General features: G+C 37.1%; 1 protein-coding gene across 5 annotated transcripts in view; it reads right to left on the bottom strand.

Moving 5' to 3' along the window:
* The window catches only part of LOC132203717 (lachesin-like), a 123,825-nt gene that overhangs the window by 103,749 nt on the left and 4,172 nt on the right, over positions 1 to 15,904 (bottom strand). The window contains exon 1 of one of the 5 annotated variants that reach the window (XM_059631683.1): positions 7,100 to 7,218. The exons of the other annotated variants lie outside the window; for them this stretch is intronic. The gene's annotated coding sequence lies outside the window, so the exon portion shown is untranslated. Of the gene's footprint in view, positions 1 to 7,099; positions 7,219 to 15,904 lie in introns of those variants that run through there. 5 annotated transcript variants of the gene reach the window in all.

Genomic DNA, 15,904 nt, shown 5'->3' with positions numbered 1-15,904 from the left:
CTACATCTATGGAAATATATTTTCTGAGAACTAGCCAATAAATTAATTTAAAAATGGAAAGCAACAAAGGTTTTAATTTCGGTTAAAAAAGAAAATAAAAAGATTGTTGAAATGCATGGGAAACTATAAATTGTTGGAAAAAAGCAATACCACTATAGCAACTATTTATATTTGATGAACACCTCTCTATATCACCGTAAGTCCACCAGATGCAGTGTAATTGATTTATAATTGAAAAGTAATTCAGAGGCCTTGAGTGCGTTTGACTTTCCTAAGTTTGTAACACATTATGTGCCTTTCATCTTACATGTTAGCTCGTCTTGTAAAGATTTGCACAATTATTCAAATTCTCGAGGCACAAAAGGAAGCCATTAATGCGAATCAAACGCTTATGCAAATTATGGAAATGAATTCCTAATGGTGCAATATTGAACTGCCGACTTGCCACTTTAATCATACGAAGTGCTGTGTAAGACACACACCGTCAGTCAGTCACACACATATGTGATAATGCAATGAGTGTGATTAAACATGCAGCGAGTCAAGTCGATCCATCTCAAGTGAAAAACTTTCAGCCGAGCTTCTCTTCCTTAATGTAGGTTAGAAGGAGCGCGCTCGGCATTGGATGCCATTAATTTGAAGCGCAGCCCTTGAAAATGTCTCCAACTGTCCCGCTCCCACCCGCTTGCTCGCCGACAGACAAACTTTATTCCGCCAACTGCATAAATAGTTTTAACATTTGCTTCCGGTTTTTACGACTTGAATAATTTAAATTAATCCCAAGACACTTTTGTTGTCGTCGAGTGCTGTTTTAGTACTTTCTTACAAGAGCGAGAGCGCATTACTAATTTTTGACCCAGAAGTTCACGTTTTACGGCTAAAGTTAACTATATTTTTTCGATTTAATTGTTATAATTTATTAATGAAAAGTATAAATGAAACAACTCGCCAGATGTTGAATGAAGAAAATTGCAGCACTAGCAGTGACTTTCGATGAAAAATTGTTTAGAATTTAACTCAGTAATTAACCTAATAATTGAATCATTACTTCATATTTTTTAAATTTGATAAATTTTAGATATTAAAACAGCAAATAAAAAAATAAAAAAAATGTAGTTAAGAATTTTACGATCGAGGGTTGATTCATAGTGCAGCCAAAATTCATGAGCTTTCTGGGTGTTGGTTGAGAGAATTAAGACTCTGTTTTTCTTAAATAATAAACAACAAAAACCCATTGAGAAGAAGCTGACTTTAAATTCAAATCTCACCACAAAAAAAATTAAATATTTGAAATCAGAAAAACAATTTCTTAGATTTTTTAGATTTTGATCCCCTTCCTAATTTATTCTAAATTGATATTCGAAAGAAAAAATAAATAAATAATAAAAATTTTGCTGAGTTAGAAAGAATTTTTATTAATGAAAAAATTAAACCAAATGGCAGTAAACAAAAACCCAACAAGAATGAATCAACCTTTCTTCAAGCTCTCCTATTACTTTTTGAATGTAGTTTCAAACTTTCTTTATCAGGCAATTACTGCCAAAATACATCTCTCATAAATCATCACTTCTATGATATATATTTTTTTTAAATATTCATAGAAGTAAAAGTTTAAATTACGCTCTTTTCAGTAAAACTACTCCACCTTTACGAAATTCTGTTTGCTGTAAACGCACATTTGCCGGACACAGCACTTAAATTTGCGAGAAAATAAATGTGCAAAAGTAGCCTTATTGCAACGCCTCATGCTTTAAGTCCTGTTTACTGCGCCGTCAAAGGCACTTTTGATCTCTTTCACGTACACACACAGCGTATCAGAAGCCACAGAGAGGACACTTCACGCCACTAAAAGAGAAATAAACTGTCAGGCCGGGAATAAATAATTCATCGCGCCGAAGGCACCGTGCATGAGCAAAGCAGGCTTGGGAGGCGAGGGGTGAAGCCACAATGTCAAATCACCTGCATCCTTTTCGCCCTGTCTCTGCATTATAATTATGGCAGAGCGCAGCCTGTTTGCACAACGCTGACTGAGAGTGTTGAATGTGTTATTAGGAGGAATCATTACCAATTCACCTTGGCTGTATTGTTTCGCCTGGCGTTCCTTCTCCAAGAACAATCAAATCGCTCGTCTCTACTACTAATGCACATACCGGCGTGTGTATATTATTCTGGCCCTTAAATAATTACACGCTCACTGCCTCTCGCGCGCGTACACTCGCTGGCAGCACCAGCAAATGGGAATTAATTAGCTACACACCAACTCCAGTGGCGCCTGTATGCCGTGGCACGCTGTTTGTGCGAGTAAATTTTCACTTTGAGCAGTCAATTTGCATGTCATTTCCATTAATATGGCTTAAAATTAGAGAATTACAGCGAGCATCATGCAGCCTTAATGCCCCTCTGACGTCGGCCTGACTTAATTAGTGGCGGAAAAATGCACTCAATTGAGCGCGAGCACCTCCAGCAGAGAGCGAGGCCATTCATTAATATTCGCCACCGCAAACGTATATCAAGAGAGATATGCAACCTGTCTGTCTAGGGTGCTCTTCAGACCCTCGAACGTCTTTATTCTGTGAAAGGCGCGGCAGCGTGAAAAGATTTTCACTCGTTTGTGAGCTCTTGACTCAAAAAGGAGCGCTTTTCTTTTTATTTCCGTTTGCGTATTGTTGTCCATTGTGCGAATAAAATGCCGCAAACTTTTTTAATAAATTATTTTCAAATTCTTTGGCAGAACTTTCATGAAAAATTTTTTTTAAATTAAATATATTATATATTCACATTAATTGCATGGTAAGCAAAAATTTATTTTCGATCAAAATAATTCATAATTTCACTGCATTACCTTCCTACAAATAGGAAAACCATGAAAATATGAAATGTTCAGGTAAAATAAAAGCCTAAAATTGATTTTCTTTGTGATAAAAATATGTGAGATTCTTAACAATGCAAAGATTTTTTTTAGAATTTACTAGCATTATTATGTTTTGTGTGGTTATTATTTAACTTTTAATATTATTTAACCAGGATTTAAAAAGCACGAAGGTAAAAGAAATACATTTATTCCTATACCAAGATTTTATAGCTTTCTTTATAATTTCTAAGCATTACATGATTACTCTTAATGCATCTCGATTTACTTCTCTATCCTTTCGAACTTCCTCTGAAAGTAGACCAACCTTTCTACAACTTGTATCAAATAAATAACTATATTTATTCAAGTGATTTTTATATATTGCAAAAGTCTCCATCACAAAAATAGTTAGAAAATGCTCGCATAGCGATGGCAGATATTAAAAAGGGCTCCGCAATACATAATGGAACTCTTGAAAGTGCAAAACCGCAATATACCTGCTGCATACAATGAGAAAGCTATCTTTCGCCAAAGCAGCTGAACCTGTCTCGGAGTTATTATTAATATTCAGATTCGAACGGCGGCCATAAATAAAACATAAAAATCGCTGTGCGCGATAATGATGCTGCTGGCAGCAAAGCCAACTTTTTCTTACACTCAGCGGCCGGGAGTTTTTTTTTTTTGCTATTTTTCCATTAACTCAGCACCAAGAGCGGCGCATGCAAATTGGAGAGAGCGATGAAAATGAAAAATCTGCCTTGATAAAACCCAATTCTTAGGATTTGCATTAATTACGACGGTCGACGCGAGCGCCGCGGAAGCATTAGAATTATTGCCGGACAGAAAAAGCTCAAAATAAAACTCGGCAAAACGCATTCTATCTGGCACCGAGAGGTGAGAGAGAGAGAGGAAGATCCAAAGCTGACGATAGAGCCATTTTTTGCGGGCCGATGGCTTTTAAGACGGCCGCCAGTTTAAAAAATAGCAACAGAGTGGGCTCAGGGGGCAAGTTTGGCGTGAGATAGCCTCCTCGAGAAAAAATGGTCGGTTGGTCTCTTTTGTGGCGCCCACAGCACATTATGGACCGTTTTTATGTCACGCAGAAGATGCCGCCAAGCCCATTTTATTTCTTCAAATATTAAAAAATCCTTTGTGTAAGCCGATTATATCAGACCGTATCGCCCATTGTGGGCCAGATTATGTGGCGCTTGATGTGACAAAAGGAGACGCCCCCACCCTCTGCGGCTGGGCTAGGGATCATCGCGAGGGTCAAGTGGGAGCGACTTCAAAGAACATCCCCTCTGCAATCAATCGCGAATTATTCTATCTCGAGAAAATGCAGATGAGCCTTTTGACTTTGAGTCGACGAGCGGGCGGACGGACGGGCGCCGCCATTGTCTCAGTTTGCTCAGCGCATTGCACGACCAGATTCACTTTATGAATTCCAGACCAACGGCGCTTTGATATGATTTTCTTTGATTCAAGACGCTTTATTCGATAGTGAAATCTGCTTTAATAAAGAAAAAACGTCCATGTTCCTCTCACCAAATTCTTAAAATTTCAATGCAATTTTCAGTACTAAAATAAACACTATTTTATAATAAATGAAAAGTCTTGAAACCTTTAATTACCTTTAGAGGTGCTGTAAAATTAATTTTTTTCCTATTTAGTCACAAGAAGAATGGTTCGTTTTGCTTTTTCATGTAAATGCATTGCTGATACTCAAATCGGGACTTTGTATTGTTCTCTTTGACAAGAAGTTTATTGTTTATAGGCTTGAGAAAAAGGGTTGATTTTTGTACGCAAAAAAAAATTGGCTGTTAATGATCATATTTTTCAGCTAAATTTTAGGTGATAAAAGCAAAATACATGAAATTTCGTGCTAATTAAATACTTAACTAGGTGAAAGAAGATAAGTGTGTTCATAACTTCATAATTAGGGATGGAGGAAAACTTTGTTGAATGAATTGTTGAATGAACAGTTAAAATTCTCTAACTCGGATTTCCAGTGGTTTTCAATGGTAACTAACAAAAGATGAAAAATTTTCGCAGGAAAAAAATTATTATTACTATCAATTCTCTGAAAATATGTTACATCAAAGTTTCAAAAATTTATCGATCACAATACAATTTTACACTTTCCTTGAATATCAACCTATTGTATAATCAACCATTTCTTAATGTAGACCTAGGTTACCATTAATTTAATTAACATAGTCATTGTTTCTCAATAAACATATCGACTTTTACTTCACAATTAGAAAATCATCTCAGTTTACAATAAACAAAAAAGTTTGATCAGTTCCAAATTGACGCGTGCTGTTGAAATTGAAACCAAACAATGCTTATCACTTGAATTGAGACTTCAAAGCTGTCTCTGATTTTGGTGCCCCGCCCTATACGACCGCCTAACGAAAGCGAACTGAAGATGATTGCTGTTAGCCGCGCGCTTATTAATTGAAATTCACATTTTGCTTTGAGTGTCGCTCCGTCGAGCAACTCCCGCAAGATAATTTTGCTGAATACTCCTCCGCCGCAGCCGCGTGTATCATACAATAATTCCGGCTCACAACAACAACAACAAACTTCTTCTCTGGCTCAACACAAAAAGTTTTATCACAAAGCCGTTTGCTATGGAATGGCACACCGATATTTCACTCCGGCCTCTTGCTCCGCTTTGCTAATTGAAATGTAAACTTAATTAAAATCACCGCGCACTTTCGGTTCTGTGAGTCTGGTGTTTCTCTTCGACTTGGCTTGTTCGGTGAACGTGAAAGGAATTGAGCTACCGGTTCACAAAAGGAGCAGAGTTTTACATAATTTAATGTGCCGCGCACGCCTTTGATCAAATGAGCACGTTAACTTTTCAGCAGAGAAACGCCCACGACTCTGTTTTTTTTCTGGATCCGATAGAAAATATTGTACCGCGTTCTAACAGGTTTTCTGCTAATTTTTATGATGATAATATTGAAATAAAAAACTATCGATAAAAATTTTGCATCAAGTAAGGATGAGGAAAATCGTATAAATTTTTATGTTAATTATTATTTCACAGTAAAAATTGTCTCCTGTAATTTCTGCATTTATTTTAGTTAAACAATGACAGTTTATGTAGGCAATAACTTCCTTGATATTTTAATTATAATTAATCATTCATAGTAAAATAAGAGCAAGCTGAGAAACTGCAACTTATTTCAGCACAATATTTTGAGATTTTATTTGACTCTTATTATTTCACATATTTAATTTTTTTATTCCATAAGACTTACAATTAGTATTGAAAAGCAAATATTTTGCGTTGAAAAACGTGCATACTTAACTTTTTTCTCCATTAAAATTATCTCTTTGGAAATTTATCGAAATTGCTCAATTTGTCTGGTTATTCCCTCCGCCTCTAAAAAAGTTAGTCAAACTACACGTTTTTTATTAACTTAAAAAGCAGCAATATTATTGTTCTCTGAACTGTGCGGATTCAATGGAAGTGTTTTTCTATCGTAGGGAAATCACGGTAGCACGGTAGAGTGATTCCCAATCTTAACAATACTAATATCGTTATTTTATGAAATACATCAAAAGAGCAAACAATAAAAAATGCAATAAGTACCCTTCTTATTCCACCTTCCTGCATAAGGAAATTTCCACCGAGCTTTTAAAAAGTTTTTGTATAAGATAACTAAAGGACATTTTCTTTGTGTTTAAAAATTCCTCAATGTGTAATCATGTGGGATGAATTGAATAACTTGACTCTATAGCCTCTATATATCTATTAGTTTAATGATAATTTATTGTGCGCTTTTCTCAGTTACAAAGAAGGATATTAATATTTGTATTATTTTTTTCCTTTAGCGACCAGCAGAAAACAATAAAGTATCATGCAGATGCAACTCATGAAGGAAAGTTCCAGTTTCAATTCAACAACCTTAATAATATTTGATCTTTAAACAAAACTATTTTTACACCAAATAATAAAACCCTTGTGTATTGTAGATTTAAAAAATTATTTTCGGATGCGCAAACGGTTCATTTGGGCGGCAATGATGGTGTATATATCAATAATTAAACTTTACAACTAACACAGAAAAAAAACGCAAACAAATTTCCATTCTACAAACCACTTTGAATGCAAATTTCCCTTGTAACTGAATATAATTTTGAGCGCAACTTCAGTCAATTCGATTTATCACCCAAAGAGATATTCATTAAGCAACTTCCAAAGTTAATGGCAAGAGATAAGAGAGTGTTACTCACTCAGCACGTGGTGATCAGGAGGGTGCAGCGGCGAGGCGTTCGTCTGCCACAGATGCAGGAGACTGAGTGATGCTGGGCGCGCGGAGCACGCGGCCGAGAGGTGCGCGCGTCGCGTGGCGTTCATGCAGCACGGCCCTCGCCGCCGCCGCCGCGCACCACGAGGTTGGCTCGCCGCAAATTATCGGCGCCCCTAATTTGCCAAATAAATAATTCAGCCGCCAACGACTGCCACTCAAAGAGCGGCTCCTGCGGTCAGCGCCAGAGAGAGGCCTGCTGTCAGCGCAATTTTTACCTGCTCTCGCCTGCAGCCTGTGGTGCAGCCGCTCTCTCTCTATCTCCGGCTGAGAGCAGGGAGCCAACTCGAGTGGAATGTGCTCTGACAATTTGCCATTCAAATTCATTTTTCCTCCTGTCGTCAGCCGAGGACGATTTTATGGTTGGTGGATGGGAAAATTTGTCTTTTTTTCCTCATTACACGTTGAACAAGCGGAAAAGATTGAAACACGGTAATGAACTGGTAAATGAACGTTGATAAAAAGCAAATTTTTTATAGGAAAAACCCCCTTGCTTATGTTTTTCATATTTGTTTTCATACTAATGGTTTTTTAATTTCTTTTTTCCTTTTGCATCGCGCCTGATTATTAAACACTCACCCTATTATCCAAAAATTTAAGCAGATACAAAATATTTATGCAACGTTCCGCAACCCACACAAAAGAATAACAACTGCAATAAAAAGCATGTTTCATAAGGCATCGTATTCATTCTGGATGTTATTAAACGCTTTAGATTCAGACTAAAGTTTCAATTTTGATTTTTCTCTGATATCATTTTTGCAAGTTTGAATTTCCTGTTTTGTGCCAGATGCTTCAAAGAACTTGAAAAAGTTTTAGATGATTACAGCTATAGATTTTGTAGAAAATTCCATCCAATCGTGAAGCTTTTACGGATTTAGTTACAACTGTACCCTAAAGGTGCCTGAAAAGCAATAATTTTATTCAAGAATTTTCGCAAATAAAATTGTTAGCATCCTCTGCTCCGAAAACTGCGGGGAACGCTTTCACTCTTGATTTAATAAAAAGTCATAAAATGCGACACCATTTCACATTTTCATCGCGCGGCCAACGCAAAAGTGCTGTCCGACATTAATTTAATCTTCGCTACATCCCTCTAAAAGTTGGCATTTTTCATTTCGACCCGAGCCAAACGCCAAAACTTCCACCGTTTTATTATTCAAAAAGGCGGGAAAATCTGGTGGAGGCGCACTCGAAATTTGCATGTCGCAGCCTTTGTGTTTATTGGAATTATGCATGAAAAGCAGCTCGCGCGTTTTCTCTGTTACCATTTCAGGCGTTTCCATCACCCATTGTTATGCAGCAAGCGAGCAAGCAAGCAAGCAAGGTCTGTCTGTTGTGTTGTTTCTCTACGAGGTGTGTCTTGATAAAATTTGAAGAAGGAGGCATAATGGCTCTCTTAAGATATCCGCCGCCAAGCTTCCTTTTTATCTCTCGGGTGTGAGGGAAGAAAAGTGGAGCGGCATTGAGAGGGGGGCGTTTAAGGGCAAAAAGTCAATACTCTTCATATTTGGCTGTAAAAACGGTTTGTAAAAAACGAGCGTGCGAGAAAAGAGAATGCTGGGGAGCGGCCAATCACCTTGCGCTAGATTAGGTCACGGAGAAATACCCAGGAGAGACAACAAACGGTGCGAGAGAGTGAGTGTGTGTGTGTGTGTGTATGATGCTATTCCACAGCCTCCTTCGCAGCCAATTTGCTTGGCCAGGTAGAGAGGTTGAAAAGGTGCAGTGCTGGCGTGTCGACCAGTCGCTTACTCAATTCCCAAGGAGCAGATGCGACCATTTGAATACCGTGCTCTGGGGTGCTATGGACATTTCCCTCCAAATCGAGCTGACCCCTTTGAATGTGAGGTTGTTAGAAAAAATATAGTGCTGAACAAACAAACGTTTTGTGTTTGTATGGGACGATAATGGTTTTTATTATTATTGTTGTTTTATCCAAAACTTAAGTGAGCTAGATATTGAACAAACTAATTTGTTAAAATTAAACAAACTGAGTTGTATTTAAATATATGGAATCAAACACTTAATAAATTACAGGTAATTAATTTTCAAAACAATTAATCATATGATTCAAAAATTTTTATTTTAATCACGAAAATAAAAAAATAAAAAAATTCAAATAACATAATATGACTCACAGTCAGAAATTATTTAAAAAAATTTCTCTGACATTGCTGCCTTGAAATAAACAAAGTTTTTTTTCGTATTTTTTGATAAAAAATAAAGTACAATTTTTTTATAACTGCGTATAACCATAATGTTTGAAAAAATTTCATTTTGTTTAAAGTCAATTTTAAACCTTTGATTTTTGTTACATCTTATTGCAGAGATGGCGTTTAAGCACTGCACCATACTCTATGAACTAAATTACTTTTCTCATGGCTCACTAGTTACTCCCTTTTGAACGAGTAGAAGAAAAAGTTTTCCGCCTCTCTTGATTGCCCATGATCCATTTCACAGTGATGTGCGCACCACGGTAAAAGTTGTGCACAGACAAGACCCCGATGGCTTAGTTAAAACAAAAACAAGACGCGCAAAAAAAGAAGCGGCCGACGCCTTGCTCTTTTCGTGTTGCGGGATTAAGCGCGAGGAAGTGCGTGCGTTTTTGCGCAATAAAAATTTTATTGCCGACCTCAGTATTGACTTTTTGCATTGCTCGCCAAATCCACTGTCACTTTTTGTAATAAAACTTTTTGTGAGTTACTTTGACGAGTTGTAAGCAGAAATGATGATGGCGAGCAACAAGGCATAAAGTGCTCCCTGTATTTTAGCAGGAGATAAAAAAAAAGGGGCGACAAGGCGCGGCGGAGCAACTCCGGCAGCAGGGAAATTTCGCACCTTCCCCCTTTTCTCTTCCATCAGTCAACACTTTTCTCGTTCACTTGTAAATCGTTCTGCTGGCTGACTGCATTCAGGGCACACACATGACTCCAATCAATATAGGGTATGAATACATTTCCTACACGTTTTGCCAATTTAAACAAAAGTTGCGAGGGAGTGAGTGAGGAAGAGCGACTGCTGCGCCGTTTCTGGGAAAAGTTGTTTCCAACAAAGACCGTGCCTAAGACAAATTCCACGCACATCTCGTTAAAATCAAGTGCTTTTCAGAATCAAAATCAGATGCATACTCAAAATTAAACACGTAGAAGCTTGAAAATAATTATTGTTAAATGTTTCGCCAAGCAGTTGACTGGGTGAAGTTTGAATTGATTTGTTTTGTGGTTCGTTTGTGCAGCAGAACTGTTGAATCTAGAAGTTATCGCTAAGAACTTACATATAAATTGATTATTTTGGAATGGTAGAGTTTAAAACATATCATGCGTTGACTATCTAAAGATCTTTTAATGAATTGCTGTGGAAATCGCGAAATTCAAATATAAAATGTTGCTCTGTTATTTAATTTTATATTACTCAATTTGGGGCAAATTTTATTAAATAATGATGCATTATTATTCTTTTAAACAAATATTCTATCTTCCATTCAAGCGGATTCGACCAGACTAAGAAAATAATCATGAATGCTCGAAAATTTATAAAATAACGCAAGGAATAAAATAATATAAAAATGGTGAGCATTTGAAATTTTTAATATCACATTTTTGCTTTGACTAAAGCACAATATTTATTAGTGCATCCGCAATGATAATGCGATGTGCAGATTCATTTCACTGTCTGGTTGAGCGTTAGACGCGCATATATTCGCCAGAGCACAAAGCGCCACTTGGCAGTGCAGTTAATCTATAGATGCGTTCTCCACGCTCCATTAGCAGTTAAAACTGCATTCACCCATAAATTCCGCGCTTGCTGAACAAAAGCAAAGGGGCTGTTTAAATTTTCAATATGTGTGGCCGGATAACATATTGCTCTACACAGGACATATTCATTTCGCGGCGACCTCGTTTCGCAGCCGGAAAATTGATGGCCTTTTCAATTTTTAAACCCGCGTTTATTGTTTCTGTTAATGTACCTTTTTTGATCGACTCAGCACAACTCAACGAGTTCTGCTGCGCTCTCCCTTTAGCTTTTTGGATTATCAGCAGTGATTTGTGGCGGATTATCTCTCATGTTACGTGCGCGAGGACTTCCAATTACTTGCTTTTTGTATCTAGAGAAGTCTCAAGGTATTTTGCTCCGCTCCTCTCCATTTCTCAAATTGGGCCAGAGCGCAAATATAAACTTGAAGCGAGTTTATTGTCTGGCGACGCTCGTATGTTATACTTAAGAAAGGGACAGCTTGCGCTTTTTTAGGTGATAACAACGTGCGCAGACTGTGATTATTTCCCTGCCGACCCAATTTCTGAGCCAATGCTTTGCTCGGTCGTCAAAATTAGTTCTTGGATGTGTATGGAAATTATATTGCATGAAAAAATACTCATGGTTTAAATAAAAATTTTCAATGAGATCATAAACTTATGAGGGGGTTAACTATGAATTAATTAATTAAATTAATAATTAATCAAAATGTGTGAGAAGACAAGCACTTTCTTAAAATGGCATAAGTGAATACACTTACTCTCATTAATTTTCCCCTCCTGCATGTTTCTTGCAAATAAAAAATTGGCAGTTATATAGTTGCAAATTAGGTTTATTGGTGTACCACAAGGCAATCTCTGCCTATAACGAGATACATCATCTAGATATTCAAAATTATAAATGAAAACTACAAACAAAATTTGAGTTAGAAAAAAAAATTCACATATATTATATATATGAGAATTATTTCATGGAAATTTAAATTTTGATAAATAAAACATTTATATCTAAAAAAAAACCTGACTACGCTCAAGGGTTGATTTGTGCTATTTTCAATGTCTTATTTAAATACGTAATATATGTATATGTAATTATGAGATAAAACTAGTTAATTGGATTTTGTCTCTTGTTATTTGCCTCCATGCGTTTCATACCGTAAAAGGGGGAGAACTGGGGTGTTTTCGACTTAAGTTTTAACACCACCTTCCTTCATATAATGTGTAGACACTCACATGTGTACATAAGAAGCCGAGGGAGGGCATGACGCGCGTCTCAATAACTTAACATCAGCCTCACAAAAGGGTTGATTCAATTAGCATGCTAAGAGCTTGTGTCTAATGCAATAATAATTCAGCAGCTCCTTGTTTACAGCGCCTTAAAAAACAGCCTGCGAGAAAGGCAACTCAGCAGCTGCGGAACGGCGTAAGAAGGCGAGAGAGATCGCAGATTTACGAGTCGCTATAATGGAGTTTCCATGCTCTCTTTTTGCAGCGGGTGGTTAATTCTCATGGCCGAGGGCCGTGTAATAACGCCGCCGCCACCTCAGATAGGCCTATTGTGCGCTCCAGCCCCGCGGGACGCTCGGGCCACTTTTGATCACCACTGGTCATCTCGCCTCGGGCCGCCGATCATTGTCCAGAAAGCGTCGTTATTGCTTCGCCCAGGACACCTCCAGGCCGCCCCCGTTTCAAAGCAGAGCGCTGACGCTGCGAATTTTTTGCTTTCTACGCGCGTGTTTTGCCTCAAAAATTATTTTGGTATTATGCAGTCTTTCCCGAGGCAGGATCCCAAATGCCTTCGCAATAAAAAAATGACCAAATTGAATAAGAGACTATTATTAATGATGCAATTTCTAAAATCTAAGTGCGTCGGCGGAAATGCGAAACTAAGTTTGTAAATATAATTATATCACTTGTGAACAAACTTGCTTTATTTTAATAAATATTTAATATTAGGCAACTGTTTGTGTCCCAAAGTTGCGCAGGTTGCCTATATCAATTTTTCCTTCATGCAAATTGAGGATTATTTTCTCTGCTGTGAAAGTTCTTAAGAACAGTGAATGTAATAAGAAATTCTTATTCGTAAGTTGTTGAAGAGATAAATTAAAAAAAAAAAAACTAATAGAGAACCTATAAAGTATCTTAGCCCTCTCATTTTTAATAAATTATTTGTAATTTAATTTGTTACTGCTTTAATTTTTTTATTTTAAAGTCAGATAGCTTTTAGCAAGCGCAGATGTTAAATGAATTTTTACTTAAGTTTTTTTGCCCGCAGGTGAATAGTTACAAGTTATTTCAGTGCCAATTTTTGTTATACTCACAAGCGTCAGACTTTTTTTCATACGTTTTCATTATTTCGACATAATGTTTTCGCAGCTCTTTGCGTGGGTGGAGAACTAAATTTCTCGGGAAAAAGCTTCTGAGCCACTTTTGTTACGCCAGAAAAACCCGTGCTGCAATGGTATTCCGCAAAAAATATTCCAATTTGGTCTGGTAGAGGCGGATGGTGGCTGGGGGCCGATTTAGAGCGAGTGGTTCACTTATTGGAATGCCTCTTTCTTTGTTTCGGCTGTGCTTACCTGGCAGATTGGGAGGCTTGAGTGCTTTTTTAATAACACACCGCTCTCGCTCTCTCACCGGCTGCGCGATTTGAAATGATGATATCACGGGGGGGGAGAACAATAAGCATCAGGCGAGTGCGGTGCAGATGACATTGTGCGCGAGAGATGGATACGAGTGCGCCCAGCACACAGAGCCGCGTTCAATTGCATTCAGCAGCCAGTCAGTCATCAGGGGGCATTAGAGGCCGTTTTGCATTGTTGGACAAACTCACTCTGTTTGAAAAAGAACCCATTTTGCTTGGAAAACACTCGCGTCAAGTGCGCTGGTCGTGATCGATAATAATCATAATAATAATGATGGTTGGCGGCTGATCGGTCTCGGCATTTCAAAACGCCCGTCGCCGCGCCTTTTAAACAACAGAGCCTCGCCGCGTGCTCCCCACTGTCTTGGCGAATCAATTATTAATCCAATTACAAATGTAAATTGAATTTCAGCTGACTACGTTGTGAATTAATGCCGCCGTTCGCGGAGAGAATAACACCGCCGTCAGAGTGCGCGAGAGAGAGAAAAGTCTTATTTCCAACTTGAGAAAATCAAACTGATGAAGTGAGTGACTGGCTGGCTCTCCACTCGCGAGTTCTCTCTCATCTCGTTTCCAATGCAGGGAGCGGGATTGGATTATTGGATGTGTAGATATCACAGATTTGGGCGTCCCTCCCACCAGATCCTTTCAATGAAAGAGTCAAATCACAAAGCAAAAATTTTGCAAGTAAAATTATTGAGGCTTTAGAATAAATCACATTAAAATTCATAATCAAAGAAATTTGTGTGTATAATTTTCAGGATTCTAATGCAACAGGTTTCCTAATATTAAATAGTTTTTTTTTTATTTCTGAAAAAATATTTTTAGTTTTTGATGTAAAAGTTATTTACATAATTATGCACACAATTTGAACATTCGAATAATATTTAGGTCACCAAATTACTGCATCATGATTATATTTCATAATTTAAAAATAAATACAAACCCTCTTCTGCCATGAAAGACGAAAGAGACATGATCTTGCCCTCATCAAGCTCATCGAAGGGCTTTTATTCATATCCATAAAGCAATGAAATGAAATAACAATAATTGCTGAAATATAGAAGAAATTCCCTATATTTCTGATAAAAGAAAAATTTTAATTATAATGAAAAATATTATGCTTTTAATTTAGTATTGATGAAACAAGCATTTTTCACATAAATTTGATAAATTCAAATTACTTGTTAAATGTTTTGAATATTAATTATTAAATTTTTTCATTACAGGAACTAAAACTGCTACTTATATAACATTAAATTTGTTTAAATTGGTTTAAATAAGAGTTTTTTTAATCAAGTTGAATTCAATTCCAGTGTCCTACTCCCCTGCAGTGAGGGTATACAATAGCACAACTTAAATTAATTCTAGTGACGAACTTTAAATGCAAGGATGATGTAGGTCAAACGTGGTTTTATCTCTAGCTCTGCACGTACAGGGGTGAGAACAGAAGTGTTACCTTCCGTCTTTGTAATTGTGAGCGCATATATATTTGGCGTCCGCATTGAGTTTTGAAACGTAGAGAGAGGTGGACGCGCAACACCTCTTAATTGATCTTCGCAGGATGCACTTCAATAATTCAAGAGTGCAAAATGCTCGGACGCTTGTGCCGTTGAAAGAGGCGAGAGTTTCAATTCGGCAAGAGACAAAGAGCAAAACAAATGCCCGGCGGGCTGCAGCTCGAAAGGGTAACATGTGTTCCAGCTTTGCACCGTCGTTGCTGAAAAAGCAGCAACTTGGCGCGGAGAGCGCACAGGGTGCAAAAGTTAAGATTCTCTCACTGGTACGTGTTGGAAACGCTGCAATTGTGAAACAACTGCACCCCAGCGCATTATTAATGGGCCAACGGTGCAAATTAAAATAAAGAGAAGAATGAGGCAGAGATCGACCGAGCTGATACTTACACGGAAAACTTTATTCCTTTCAAAACTTAAATTTTTATTTTGTCAGACTAATCTTCTGCAGTTTAAATTTTTTCAGCTTACATTAAGGTTTCTCAAATTTTAAATAAATAAAATATCAGTATGAGAAGACGAGAGACTAGACTAATTATTTTCTTAGAAAATAACATCATGTTTGAAAAAGGCTTTCAAATCAAATGGCAAATGAATTGAATATAAAATTTACATCTCGAAAATAATTTATCTGGAAGACATTAATAATTATTTGCTTGCTTCTAAAGATTTATTTTTAACGATTTTCAACAAATTTAAATCATAATAAATTGCAATTAATTTTTGAAAACGCTTTAGTCTCCGAGGGTAATTTATCAATATTTCTAAAAAAATTATTTTTGTACATATAAAATGCAATTTTGAATATTTACCATGCA

This window comes from Neocloeon triangulifer, unplaced genomic scaffold (assembly GCF_031216515.1).
Source record: "Neocloeon triangulifer isolate White Clay Creek 2 clone unplaced genomic scaffold, ASM3121651v1 ptg000017l, whole genome shotgun sequence".
Lineage (NCBI taxonomy): Eukaryota > Metazoa > Arthropoda > Insecta > Ephemeroptera > Baetidae > Neocloeon > Neocloeon triangulifer.
Note: the sequence above shows the minus strand (reverse complement) of the source record. Positions and strands in the feature narration are given on the sequence as shown.